General features: G+C 39.2%; 1 long non-coding RNA gene across 2 annotated transcripts in view; it reads right to left on the minus strand.

Moving 5' to 3' along the window:
* Positions 1-2,251: 2,251 nt before the first annotated feature.
* Positions 2,252-13,973, minus strand: part of LOC108947168 (uncharacterized) — a 43,026-nt gene continuing 31,304 nt past the window's right edge. Inside the window, exons 2-3 of one of the 2 annotated variants that reach the window (XR_011413996.1) lie at positions 2,493-2,574; positions 2,252-2,399 (exon numbers count right to left, since the gene is read on the minus strand). This is a non-coding gene — a long non-coding RNA (uncharacterized lncRNA). Of the gene's footprint in view, positions 2,400-2,492; positions 3,506-13,973 lie in introns of those variants that run through there. The other variant, XR_001971586.3, reaches the window with a different exon arrangement.

The raw sequence follows: 13,973 nt of genomic DNA on the forward strand, positions 1-13,973 counted from the left end.
TTCTCCGTGAGAATTAGAGGCAAGTAAGATTGCTAACTTGAAATAATAGTTTACTGAAAAATTACTTTCACTCTACTATTTTATTCATCAGTTATTTTATATTAATTTTGCTCCGCGAGAATTATAAAATTAATATATGAATAACTTAGAGATAAAATATATAGACATGATAATAGAGTAATTAAAAACCATCATTTCAGCACAGTATGAAATGTAAATAAAAAGTTTCAAACCAAGAATATATAAAAACTGAGATAGTATTATAAAATATATCAAGCTTCATCAACTACCAAACGAAAAGAGATTACTCCATTATGGAGTAAGAAAAGCTAAAAAAAGATATTTAGAAAACTCAAAATATTTAAAAGACTAAGAAAATATTTTTACTTCACAGAAAGAAGACCAAGACTAGTTCTTGTCTTACAAAAGATCGGATATCCTTATACAAAGAGAGCTTGCTATTTATAGAAAAATATGAGTAGCTTTTGTCATGTTCCACTTTTGCGAATGTGAAATTCATGTATGCGAAGTGACCTTTGTGTACGTAGATTCCATATATGCAACTATGACACTTGTGCTTCACTCTTAGACTTCATGAGTTAGTCTTGCAAATGTAGGTTCCATGTATGCGAATGTGACCTTTGCAAATATAGATTCCACATATGCATCTATGACTCTTTTGCTTCCATTCTTGACTTCATGAGTTAAACTTGCAAATGTAGGTTCCATGTATGCAAATGTGACCTTTGCGTATATAGATTACACATATGCATCTATAGCTCTTTTTCTTTCATTCTTGACTTCATGAGTTAGATTTGCAAATGTAGGTTCCATGTATGCGAATGTGACCTTGCATATATAGATTCCACATATGCAACTATCACTACAAAAAAAAGCTCATTTTATGGGGTTTTCTTGGTCGATTAGTGGCAGCTTTCAACCCCCACAAAATGAATTGTGGCGGTTTGAAAAAACGTCACATTTATATTCGCGACAAGCATTTTTGCAGCACTTTTTTAAAACCTCCTCGACGACCGCCACAAAATAAATATTAATTTGTGGCAGTTTTAAAAAGAAATTAGCGGCAATTTTTAACCCCCATAATATGATTTTAACGTTTAAAAAATTAATTTATGGGCATTTATAACCCCCACAATTTGATCTCAATCTTTAAAAAAAATTAAACAGTGGCAGTTATAAACTGCCACAATACCTATTTAAAAATTTTAATTCAAATATTCAATAAATAATTGTTTACTAAATTAGTAACTCAAATTCCATTAGAAATATCTATACTAACAAACATTACAAACCAAATTATACAAACACATATATGATAACTTAAACACTAGACAATCTAGAGACTAGAGTAGTTCCTCAACAAATAAATATACAAAAGTGGAAAGTACTTGCTTGGTGATTTGTATTCCTGTCACTTAATGATACTCTTACATCCATGGGTGAAACACACTCGATCTCCATGTCACTATGCTGAAACAATGAAACAAAAGTATTTGATGAAAAACTTATAAACAACTAGCATTTTGACAGGATAAAAGGACAAATCTAGTTACATAAATAAAAGAAAGCTACAAATCTTCTTACAAATAAATCTGTCACTTGGTTTAATAGCATTGAACAGAAGTTACTGGATATTCTCACATGAAAAAGAATTAAAGTATAAAGTTATTTCCTCGTATATCATCATAAAACTTACCTCCAAAATATTTCTACTTGGCAGCATAAAATCTAGCCATATATTCATGAAAAAATCACCTACATAACTATTAAAGTATACGCATCCTCTATAAGCTTTCTAGTATTAAACAGACAAAGTATGAGTTGCAATCCAGCCCAATGATTCGCAGAAGTTAAACTTGGACCAGCTGAAAGCTAATAACAACACTGGAAACTGAAGTAGAGGAAATGAACTATAAAATATAAACTAATAATTAGTTAAATAAACCAAGCCAGCGCCCATAATCTTCTGGAGCTAATTTCAAGCAAAAGAAGCAACAAGAAAGTGCCAAAACTTGAACCGAAAAATAGAATTTATGTACTATCAGCTTACTTCATCTCATTTCTTGAGGTACTTAATCAAAAATTTTAAGGCATGAATTCCACTAGTATCTATATCAAGTAAAGAATCACTCTTACAATAAGAATGCCAAGGACCCTTACTATTTCTGTATATTATTGTACGGATATTTCTGTAAACAATAGTCCTAGGAATAAGAAAATACATAAGCAATCAATTTATAACTAAAACCATCAATTTAGGTAAGCTGTGAGTTTAAAGTTGTATCTCAAGTTTATACCTACCTGAGCCATATAGCAGTTGTCATTGAGCCAACCATGTTTATTGTTCTCAAGGCTACCACTTCTTTGCTTCAATCCAACTGATATTCAATAATAAGAAGCATGTTATATAAATATTAAGTTTCTCTGAAAAAAATACCTAGCCAAGAAATGAGGTAAGAAGCATAACTTACTCCTCAATGCTATAAAAACAGCCCATCAATGCTAAAACCTTTGCACTGGTAGAGGATTTATCCCTCGATGGATTTACAACACCTTGACATTATAATTAAATTAAATGTAAGGTACAAACGAAGAAAATTGTTAACCAATAAAATAAGAATCATAAAAGTTTAGTTGCTTGTAATTAAATACATGCATGCTTTCTTGTTATTAAATTCAACTATATAAAGCAAAACTGAAGAGCGGGGCATACAACATCAAAAACCTAGAACTAGCAAAAGTTGCAAAAACAAAAAAAAAATCCATTTTTTACTTTGTGCAAATGAAAAGTACTAAACTAGAACTCACAGGATAAAATCCTATAAACATATCCATTACATGAATGGATACAGAATCACCATGCTTCTTTGAGCCAAACAGGTCATGTGCGATATGACAAAGTTACTTCTTAATATGATCTGTAGGACTTACTCTGACTAGTCATCGAATAGCTTTTATAATGACAAGACATGTTTAGATATGTTAGATAAAGCTCCGAAAAGACAATGAAGGAACTGCTAGCCAAAGTTTAATGTAGTACTTTACTTAATGTAAGACGATCATTACTCGCCAAGCTTGTTTTCTGAAATAAAAGATAGTTGTGCACAAGGATAGAAAGAAGTTGGTCTGTTACAGGATAAGAGTGACAAGAGATATGTGTTGTAACTTATAAGAAATTATTACAATTATCGGTTCAGTAATCTTTGTTAATATTGGTCAAGCAATCAATTAATAGTTAAAGTTGCTCAAAAGTACTATTAAAACAACTTTTGATAAACAAACTCCAAATACATTTGTAGAAGTAAACAAACCACAAGGGGTGCTTTACCATGGCGATTAGCTCAAATCCTGGATGATCGGTTCATTACGTTAGAATGCCCTTTGATTCAGTGGGTAAATATCTACAACAATCACCTAAAGTTCATCTAATTGTACTTATATTTCCAGCCGTCCCTGATATACAAGGATGCAGTAGTTGCACACATATAACATGTCACGACCCAAAATCCCTCCACATGTGTCGTGATGACACTTAGTCTCTAAGACTAGGTAAGCCGATTATAATAACAATTCAAGCCATTTTTTTTATATATATAAACCAACAGCGGAAATAATTACAAATATAACAACCTCCCAAGACTGGTAATACTGAGTCACGAATTCTAATTGAATACATGAAATGATCTCAAGGATTGAATACTCAATATTGTTTGATTAATAATTAACAATACAATAAAATGAAAAGACTTCAAGGGACTACGACAACCAAGCAGCTCTACCTTGAATCCTTGCGATCACACTTTAACTCTGTCTGAGTCTGATAGCTCCAATACGTGACTCTGCACAAGAATATACAGAAGTGTAGTATGAGTACACCACGGTCGGCACCCAGTAAGTATCAAGACTAACCTCAGTGGAGTAGTGACGAGGTACAATCGAGACACTCACTAGTCTAATAACCTGTGCAATATAGTATACAAAAATAATAGGAATCAAATAGTGATGACCCAAAAATATCATCTTTAAATTTAATAAGTAATTTTGTGTTCTAAAACCTCGAAAAGTATCATTTATCATTCTTCGACTTGCGTGCACAGTCAGTACATTTTTCCGAAAAGTTTTTATGTGAAAAATGGATTAAAATGGAAAATAGAGCTTTAAAACTCAACTAAGTTGACTTTGGTCAATATTTTGAACAAGCGGACCCGGATCAGTATTTTAAAAATTCCGGTAGATCCGTATCGTAATTTGGGACTTGGGCATATGTCCAGAATCGAATTCCGAGGTCCCTAGCCCGAGTTATGGAATTTTAATAAAAAATTAAAAGCTTGAAAGCTTAATGATTTCTAAGAAATTACTAATGTTGAATTTATTGACCTCGGATCCGTATTTTGGTTCCGGAGTCTGGTATAGGTCCACTATAATATTTATGACTTGTCTGCCGAATTTGATGAGAATCGGAGTTGATTTGACGTGATTCGGACGTCCGGTTGTAAAAATATAAGTTTTAAATTTTTTTTGAAAATCTCCTTTGATTTGCTGTCCGATTCATAGTTCTAGGTGTTATTTTGGCGATTCGATCACGCGGGCAAGTTCGTATTATATTTTAGAACTTGTGTGCATGTTTGGTTTGGAGCCCCGAGGGCTCGGGTGAGTTTCGGATAGGCTACGGGATGATTTCAGACTTAGGAAATCTGATTTTCTGCAGACTTCAAGCTTCTGATGTGTTCTTCTTCGCGTTCGCGAAGGTACTCTCGCGATCGCGAAGAGCAAATTAGGCTGGCATATTTTGTGCTTCGTGTTCGCGACATAGTGACCGCGTTCGCGAAGGCTTGAGGTTCAAAGCTTCGCCTTCGCGATAGAAGCCTCGCGTTCGCGAAGGGAAAGAGACCGGCCAGGAAAAATTAGCCTTTGCGTTCGCATAGGATATCTCGCGTTCGCGAAGGCCAAGCCAGGCATGCATCGCGTTCGCGAGGTATCCCTCACGTTCGCGAGGTATCCCTCACGTTCGCGAGGTAGCCCTCACGTTCGCGAAGAGTAAAATTTGACAGCACATAATTGTGCTTCGCGAACGCGAGGCACTGACCGCGTTCACGAAGGGTAAAAATCCCAAAAACACAACTTAAGTTCTGGAAATGGGGTTTCGACCCATTTTCAATTCTTTCCCATTTTTGAGCTCGGGTAAGGCGATTTTTGGGCGATATTTACGAGAAAACATTGGGGTAAGTGTTCCTTATCCTATATTGATTATATTTTATGATTTCGTACTCATTTATATCATGAATCCGTGAATTTATGGAAGAAAAACCAGATTTTTATAAAATCTTTCAAAAATGAAAAATTAAGATTTGAAGGTCCATTTGATATCGGAATTGGACAAATTTGGTATGGTTGAACTCATATCGGAATGGGTGTTCGGATTTCGTGAGTTTTTTGGGATTTGAGACATGGGTCCCACTGCCGAATATTTTAATAAATTTTGGATTTTTATCCGAAAAATTTGTAAATTCATATGGAATTAATTCCTATGATTAGTATTGAATATATTGAATTGTTTGTGAATAGATTTGAAGCTTTTGGAGGCAAATTTAAAAGGAAAAGCTGTGGTTGAATAATTGATTCGAATTTACAAAGCGAGGTAAGTGTCGGGGTTAACCTTGACTTGAGGGAATAGAACCCTTAAATTATTTGTTATGTGAATTGCATGTAAACGACGTATAGGCGAGGTGACGAGTGTCTATACATCGTCAAATTAATTATTTGCCTGCTTACTTAAAAAATCATAAATTATTTTTAATCATAAATTAATTATTATAATAATTGTTTCTCTCTTATTCTTTGCAAATATAAATTCTTGAATTCCTGCATTAATTGTTACATGCTATTTGAATTATGTGCCTTAATTGTTATTTGATATTTAGCATAATAAATATTAAACTGCCTATTTGCTCCCTGATTTCCATAATAATTTGCTATTTGTCATTGTTTGCTTCATAATTAAACCATAATTATTGTATGCTTGTTGTCTTGTAATTTTATATTAATTGTTACATTTATTGAGAAAAATTTTTCTATAAGAATTGGTAAATGAAAATATTGGAGGAGCAGGTTGCACGCCGCAACATGATTGATTATAATGAATATATTGGAGGATCGGGTTGCACGCTGTAACAGACTTATTAAAAGTCTATATTGGAGGATCGGGTTGCACGCCGCAACAGACATATTAAAAGTCAACATTGGAGGATCGGATTGCAAGCCGCAACAGACTTATTAAAAGTCAATATTGGAGGATCGGGTTGCACGCCGGAAAAGAACTGAATGTGGATATATTGTGAGAGCGGGTTGCACGCTGCAACAGAAATAATGGAAATGATAATTGGTTATGACTGCTGAGTTGCCTTCAATTATTATAAATGAAATACCTGATTTATTCTTATTATTGTTGTTGTTACTAATATTGTGTACAAGTTAATGTAAGTGAACCGCCTTAGCCTCGTCACTACTTCGTCGAGGTTAGGCTCAGCACTTACCAGTACATGGGGTCGGTTGTACTGATACTACACTCTGCACTTCTTGTGCAGATTTTGGAGTTGGTCCCAGCGGCGTACCATAGACTTGCTCGGATTTCAGCTATCAGAGGAGACTTGAGGTATAACTGCATGGCGTTCGCAGTTCTGAAGTCCCTGTCTATTGTACTTTAGCTGTGTGTTTATTTCCAGACAGCTTTATTTTATTCAGACCTTTATTTATATTTATTCTAGAAGCTCGTGCACTTGTGACACCAATTCTGGGATGGTATTTAGACACCGTTATTTTTATGGATTATTTCAAAATTGCTTCCGCATTTGCTTCCTTGTTATTAATAAATTTAAAAATTATTTTAAAAATGGATAATGTTATTCTAACGTTGGCTTGCCTAGCAAGTGAAATGTTAGGCGACATCACGGTCCGGAGGTGGGAATTTCGGGTCGTGACAGTTGTTATCAGAGCACTAGGTTACATAGGTCTCACGAGTCACAAGCAAGCTTAGTAGAGTCTGAAGGATCGGTACGGAGACATCTGTACTTATCTCTCGGAGGCTATGAAGTTTAGGAACAATATCACTTCTTTCTTATTTTGTCCTGCGATTTTATTCTATCATCGATGATTGAACCATTCTACTCTTATTCTCTTGAGATGGTGAGAACGCGTAATACTTCTACTGATGGACAGGGACCAGAACCCCCGGTGGCAACTATGGCCAGGGGTAGAGGTCGAGGTCGAGGTCGTGCTAGAGGCCGAGGTAGAGCTCAATCCAGAGCTCGAGCAACTGCACCTGTTGAAGAACCTCAGATAGACCTTCAGGAGGAGGTCCCAGTTCAGAATGTACCAGTTGGACCAGTTCAGGTCCCGGAAGGATTCATAGCCACTCCAGTGCTTCAGGACGCTCTAGTCCGATTGGTGAGTCTTATGGAGGGTGTGGCCTAGAATGGTACATTTCCAGTGGAACCAAGCGTCTCACAGGCTGAGGGAGGAGCACAAACTCCCACTACTCCCGCTCTGGAGCAGATGGCTCCCCAGAATCAGGCTCCAGCGGCCCCGCCAGTTGGGGTAGTTCAGCCAGTTGTTGCGGCACAGACCGGTGATAGGCCTGCCATGTCTTTTGAGGCCTTATTGAGACTAGATAAGTTCACTAAGCTCTTTCCAGTTCACTTCAGTGGTACACCTTCTGAGGACCAATAGGTTTATCTTGAATGCTGCCATGAGATGCAGCGGAACATGGGTATAGTTGAGACAAATAGGGTTGATTTTGCTGTATTCCAGATGACGGGTTCCGCTAAGAGGTGGTGGAGAGATTACACATTGACCCGACCAGTCGGATCACCTGCACTTACCTGGGAGCAGTTCTCTCAGCTATATCTGGAGAAGTTCCTCCCTATCACACTGAGAGAGGAATTCCACAAGCAATTCGAGCGTCTACAGCAGGGCAATATGACTGTTACTCAGTATGAGTCCCGTTTTGTGGATTTGGCCCGTCATGCTCTCCTTTTACTACCCACGGAGGGAGAGAGAGTGAGGAGTTTCATTGAGGGACTCACTCACCCTATCAAACTTCAGATGGCCAAGGAGACTGAAAGTGAGATTTCTTTTCAGGCGACTGCTAATGTCGCAAGGAGGATCGAGATGGTTCTTGCACAGGAAAAAGGGCAGAGGTCCGATAAGAGTCCTCGTCAGTTCGGTGGTTACAGTGGTGTCTCGTCTGGAGGCCGGGGTAATTTTGGTAGGGGTCATCCTCCTAGACCGTTTCATCCAGCACTTCATGTATCTCTCGGTGCTTCAGGGAGTGACGGTCCTATTATGCCTTACTCTGGGCAGCCAGTATTCAGTGCACATTCAGCTCCTATAAGTGCACCACCACTCCAGAGTTACTACAGTGGTTATCCGACCCATCTGGGTCAGCTTCAACTTCAGCAGCCACAGCATCAGGATGGGTGTTATGAGTGTGGGAACATTGGTCACATCAGGAGGTATTGCCCTAAATTGGCGAGTAACAGATCTCGGCAAGATTCTCGTGCCATCATACCGGCACCGGTTGCTTCACTTCCTACTCAGTCAGCTAGAGGTAGGGGCCAGGCAGTTAGAGGTGGAGGTCAGGCCATTAGAGGTGGAGGTCAGGCCATTAGAGGTGGAGGTCAGACCGTTAGAGGTGGATGCCAGCCAGTTAGAGGCCGTCCCAGAGACGCAGTTTAGAGTGGTGGGGCCCAGCCCCGATTTTATGCTTTTCCAGCTAGGCCTGAGGCCGAGTCATCTGATGTTGTGATCACAGGTATTATTCCAGTTTTCCATAGAGATGCTTCAGTTCTATTTGATCCAGGATCTACTTATTCCTATGTGTCCTCCTATTTTGCTTCATATTTGGTTGTGCCTTGTGATTCTCTGAGTGCTTCTGTGTGTATATCTACACCGGTGGGAGACTCTGTGGTAGTAGATCATGTCCACCGTTCGTGTGTGGTTACTATTGGTAATCTTGAAACTAGTGTAGATCTTCTACTTCTTGATATGGTAGATTTTGATGTCATCTTGGGTATGGATTGGCTGTCTCCTTATCATGCTATATTGGACTGTTATGCCAAGACAGTGACCCTAGCTATGCCGGGGTTACCTCGATTAGAGTGGAAAGGATGGTCATTCTGCCAGTAGGGTTATTTCTTATATGAAAGCTCAGCATATGGTAGAGAAAGGATGTCTAGCCTATTTGGCTTATATTCGCGATCCCAGTGTGGATGTCCCTTCTATGGACTCAGTACCAGTTGTTCGTGAATTTTCAGAAGTATTTCCTACAGATCTGTCGGGGATGCCACCCGACAGAGATATTGACTTCTGTATTGATTTGGCTCCGGGCACTCAGCCCATTTCTATTCCACCATACAGTATGGCCCCGCCAGATTTGAAAGAATTGAAAGAGCAGTTACAAGACTTGCTTGATCAGGGATTCATTAGACCCAATGTCTTGCCCTGGGGTGCACCAGTATTAGTTGTAAAGAAGAAAGATGGCTCGATGCGGATGTGTATAGACTATCGGCAGTTGAACAAGGCCACTATCAAAAACAAATATCCGCTGCCAAGAATTGATGACTTATTTGATCAGCTTCAGGGTGCCAAGGTATTTTCAAAAAATTGATTTGAGATCTGGTTACCATCAATTGAAGATTAGGGCATCTGATGTCTCTAAGACAGCTTTTCAGACTCAGTATGGGCATTACGAGTTCCTAGTTATGTCATTTGGGTTGACAAATGCTCCAGCAACATTTATGGATTTGATGAATCGGGTGTTCAAGCCTTATTTGGATTCTTGTGGTTGTATTCATTGATGATATCTTGATTTACTCCAGCAGTCGAGAGGAGCATGAGCAACATCTTCGAAGTGTGCTTCACACCTTGAAGAATAATCAGTTATATGCCAAATTTTCAAAATGTGAGTTTTGGTTAGACTCAGTTGCCTTTTGGGGACATGTTGTATCGGCAGAAGGCATAAAGGTGGATCCTAAGAAGATTGAGGCTGTTCATAATTGGCCTAGACCTACTTCGGTTACAGAGATCCGGAGTTTCCTGGGTCTGGCAGGTTATTATCGTCGGTTCGTGGAAGGGTTTTCATCTATAGCAAGCACATTGACCAGACTAACCCAGAAGGGTGTTCCATTCAGATGGTCAGGCGAGTGTGAGTTGAGCTTTCAGAAGCTCAAGACCGCTTTGACTACGGCGCCAGTATTGATATTACTCACAGGCTCAAGATCGTATACGGTCTATTGTGACGCATCTCATATTGGGCTTGGTGCAGTATTAATGCAAGATGGCAAGGTAATTGCATATGCATCGCAGCAGTTGAAAGTTCATGAGAAGAATTATTCTGTTCATGAATTAGAATTGGTAGCAATTGTTCATGCGCTGAAGATTTGGAGGCATTACCTCTACGGTGTCTCGTGTGAGGTATTTACTGATCATCGTAGCCTTCAGTATCTGTTCAAACAAAAAGATCTTAATTTGAGGTAGAGAAGATGGTTGGAGTTGTTAAAAGACTATGATATCACCATTTTGTATCACCCCGGAAAGGCCAATGTAGTGGCCGATGCTTTGAGTAGAAAGGCTGTGAGTATGGGCAGTCTTGCGTATAATCCGATTGGTGAGAGGCTATTAGCTGCAGATGTTCAGATTTTGGCTAATCAGTTTGTGAGGTTAGATGTTTCAGAACCCAGTCGGGTTCTAGCTTGTACAGTCGCTCGGTCTTCTTTATATGAGCGCATCAGAGAGAGGCAGTATGATGATCCTTATTTAATTGTCCTTAAGGACACGGTGCGGCACGGTGATGCCAAACAGATTGTTGTGGGGGAAGATGGAGTTCTGCAAATGCAGGGCCGTATTTGTGTGCCTAATGTGGATGGGCTTCGTGAATTAATTCTTGAAGAGGCACACAGTTCCAGGTATTCTATTCATCCAGGTACCACTAAAATATATCAAGATTTGCGGCAACATTATTGGTGGAGGAAAATGAAAAAGGATATAGTTGCACATATATCTCGGTGTCTGAATTGTCAGCAAGTTAAGTACGAGCATCAGAGACCTGGTGGTTTGCTTCAGAAGTTAGAAATTCCTCAGTGGAAGTGGGAGCGTATCACTATAGATTTTTGTTGTTGGGCTCCCACGGACACAGAGAAAATTTGACGCAGTTTGGGTCATTGTGGACGGGTTGACCAAGTCAGCCCATTTCATTCCAGTGGCAGTTACCTATTCTTCAGAGAGGTTAGCTAAAATTTACATTCGTGAGATTGTCCGCCTTCATGGTGTGCCCGTGTCTATTATTTCAGATCGAGGTACGCAGTTTACCTCACATTTCTGGAGGGTTGTATAGCCCGAGTTAGGCACGCGGGTGGAGTTGAGTACACCATTTCATCCACAGACAGACGAACAGTCAGAGCGCATTATTCATATATTGGAAGATATACTCTGCGCTTGTGTTATAGACTTTGGAGGTTCTTGGGATCATTTCTTACCACTTGCGGAGTTTGCTTATAATAATAGCTACCAGTCGAGTATTTAGATGGCTCCATATGAGTAATTATACGGAAGGCGATGCCGATCGCCAGTTGGTTGGTTTGAACCGGGAGAGGCTCGGTTGTTGGGTACCGATTTGGTATAGGATGCCTTGGATAAGGTCAAGATTATTCAGGATCGACTTTGCACAGCTCAGTCTAGGCAAAAGAGTTATGCCGACCGTAAAGTTTGTGATATTGCATTCATGGTTGGAGAACGAATATTGCTCTGGGTTTCACTTATGAAAGGTGTAATGAGGTTCGGAAAGAAGGGCAAGTTGAGCCCTAGGTATATCGGACCCATTGAAATTCTTGAAAGGGTGGGTGAAGTAGCCTACAAGCTTGCATTACCACCTAGTTTATCAGCGGTTCATCCGGTGTTCCATGTGTCTATGCTCCGGAAATATCATGGTGATCTGTCCCATGAGTTAGATTTCAGCTCAGTTCAATTGGACAAAGATTTGACTTACGAGGAGGAGCCGTTGGCTATTCTAGCACGGCAGGTCCGACAGTTGAGGTCTAAGAGTTATCCTTCAGTTCAAGTGCAATGGAGAGGTCAGCCGGTAGAGGCATCTCCCTGGGAGTCCGAGTCGGACATGCGGAGTAAATATCCACACCTTTTCTCCAGCTCAGGTACTTTTTCTAACTCCGTTCGAGGACGAACGTTTGTTTTAGAGGTGGAGAATGTGATGACCCAAAAATATCATCTTTAAATTTAATAAGTAATTATGTGTTCTAAGACCTCAAAAAGTACCATTTATCATTCCTCAACTTGCGTGCGCAGTCCGTACATTTTTCGGAAAGTTTTTATGTGAAAAATGGATTAAAATGGAAAATAGAGCTTTAAAACTCAACTAAGTTGACTTTGGTCAACATTTTGAGCAAACAGATCTGGATCAGTGTTTTGAAAATTTCGGTAGGTCCATATCATGATTTGGGACTTGGGCGTATGTCCGGAATCGAATTCCGAGGTCCCTAGCCCGAGTTATGGAATTTTGATGAAAAATTAAAAGCTTGAAAGCTTAATGATTTCTAAGAAATTTCTGATGTTGAATTTATTGACCTCGGGTCCGTATTTTGGTTCCGGAGTCCGGTATAGGTCCACTATAACATTTATGAATTGTCTACCAAATTTGGTGAGAATCGGAGTTGATTTGACGTGATTCGGACGTCCGGTTGTAAAAATATAAGTTTTAAAGTTTTCTTGAAAACTTCCTTTGATTTGGTGTCTGATTCATAGTTCTAGGTGTTATTTTGGCGATTCGATCGCACGAGCAAGTTCGTATGATGTTTTAGAACTTTTATGCATGTTTGATTTGGATCCCCGAGGGCTCGGATGAGTTTCGGATAAGCTACCGGATGATTTTGGACTTAGGAAATATGGTTTTTCTATAGACTTCAGGCTTCTGGTGTGTTCTTTTTCGCGTTCGCGAAGGTACTCTCGCGAACGCGAAGAGTAAATTGTGCTGGCACATTTTGTGCTTTGCAGTCGCGACATAGTGACCGCGTTTGCGAAGGCTTGAGGTTCAAAGCTTCGCCTCCGCGATAGAAGCCTCGCATTCGCAAAGGGAAAGAGACTGGCCAGGAAAAATTAGCCTTCGCGTTCGCGAAGGGCATCTCGCGTTCGCGAAGGCCAAGCCAGGCATGCATCGCATTCGCGAAGAGTAAAATTTGACAGCACATAATTGTGCTTCACGAACGCGAGGCACTGACCGCGTTCGCGAAGGGTAAAAATCCCAGAAAGAGGACTTAAGTTCTGGAAATGGGGTTTCGACCCATTTTCAATTCTTTCCTATTTTTTAGCTCGGGTAAGGCGATTTTTGGTCGATTTTCACGGGAAAACATTGGGGTAAGTGTTCCTTATCCTATATTGATTATATTTCATGATTTCATACTCATTTATATCATGAATCCGTGAATTTATGGAAGAAAAATCAGATATTTATAAAATCTTCCAAAAATGAAAAATTAAGATTTGAAGGTCCATTTGATATCGGAATTGGACAAATTTGGTATGGTTGAACTCGTATCGGAATATGTGTTTGGATTTCATGATTTTTTTCGGGATTTGAGATATGGGTCTCACTGCCGAATATTTTAATGAATTTCGGATTTTTATCTGAAAAATTTATAAATTCATATGGAATTAATTCCTATGATTAGTATTGAATATGTTGAATTGTTTGTGAATAGATTTGAATCTTTCGGAGGCAAATTTAAAAGAAAAAGTTGTGGTTGAATAATTGATTGGAATTTGTAAAGCGAGGTAAGTTTCGGGGTTAACCTTGACTTGAGGGAATAGAACCCTTAAATTGTTTGTTATGTGAATTGCATATAAACGACGTATAGGCGAGGTGACGAGTGTCTATACGTCGTCAAATT

The sequence above is a fragment of the Nicotiana tomentosiformis genome, chromosome 2, assembly GCF_000390325.3.
Source record: "Nicotiana tomentosiformis chromosome 2, ASM39032v3, whole genome shotgun sequence".
NCBI classification, from domain to species: Eukaryota; Viridiplantae; Streptophyta; class Magnoliopsida; order Solanales; family Solanaceae; genus Nicotiana; species Nicotiana tomentosiformis.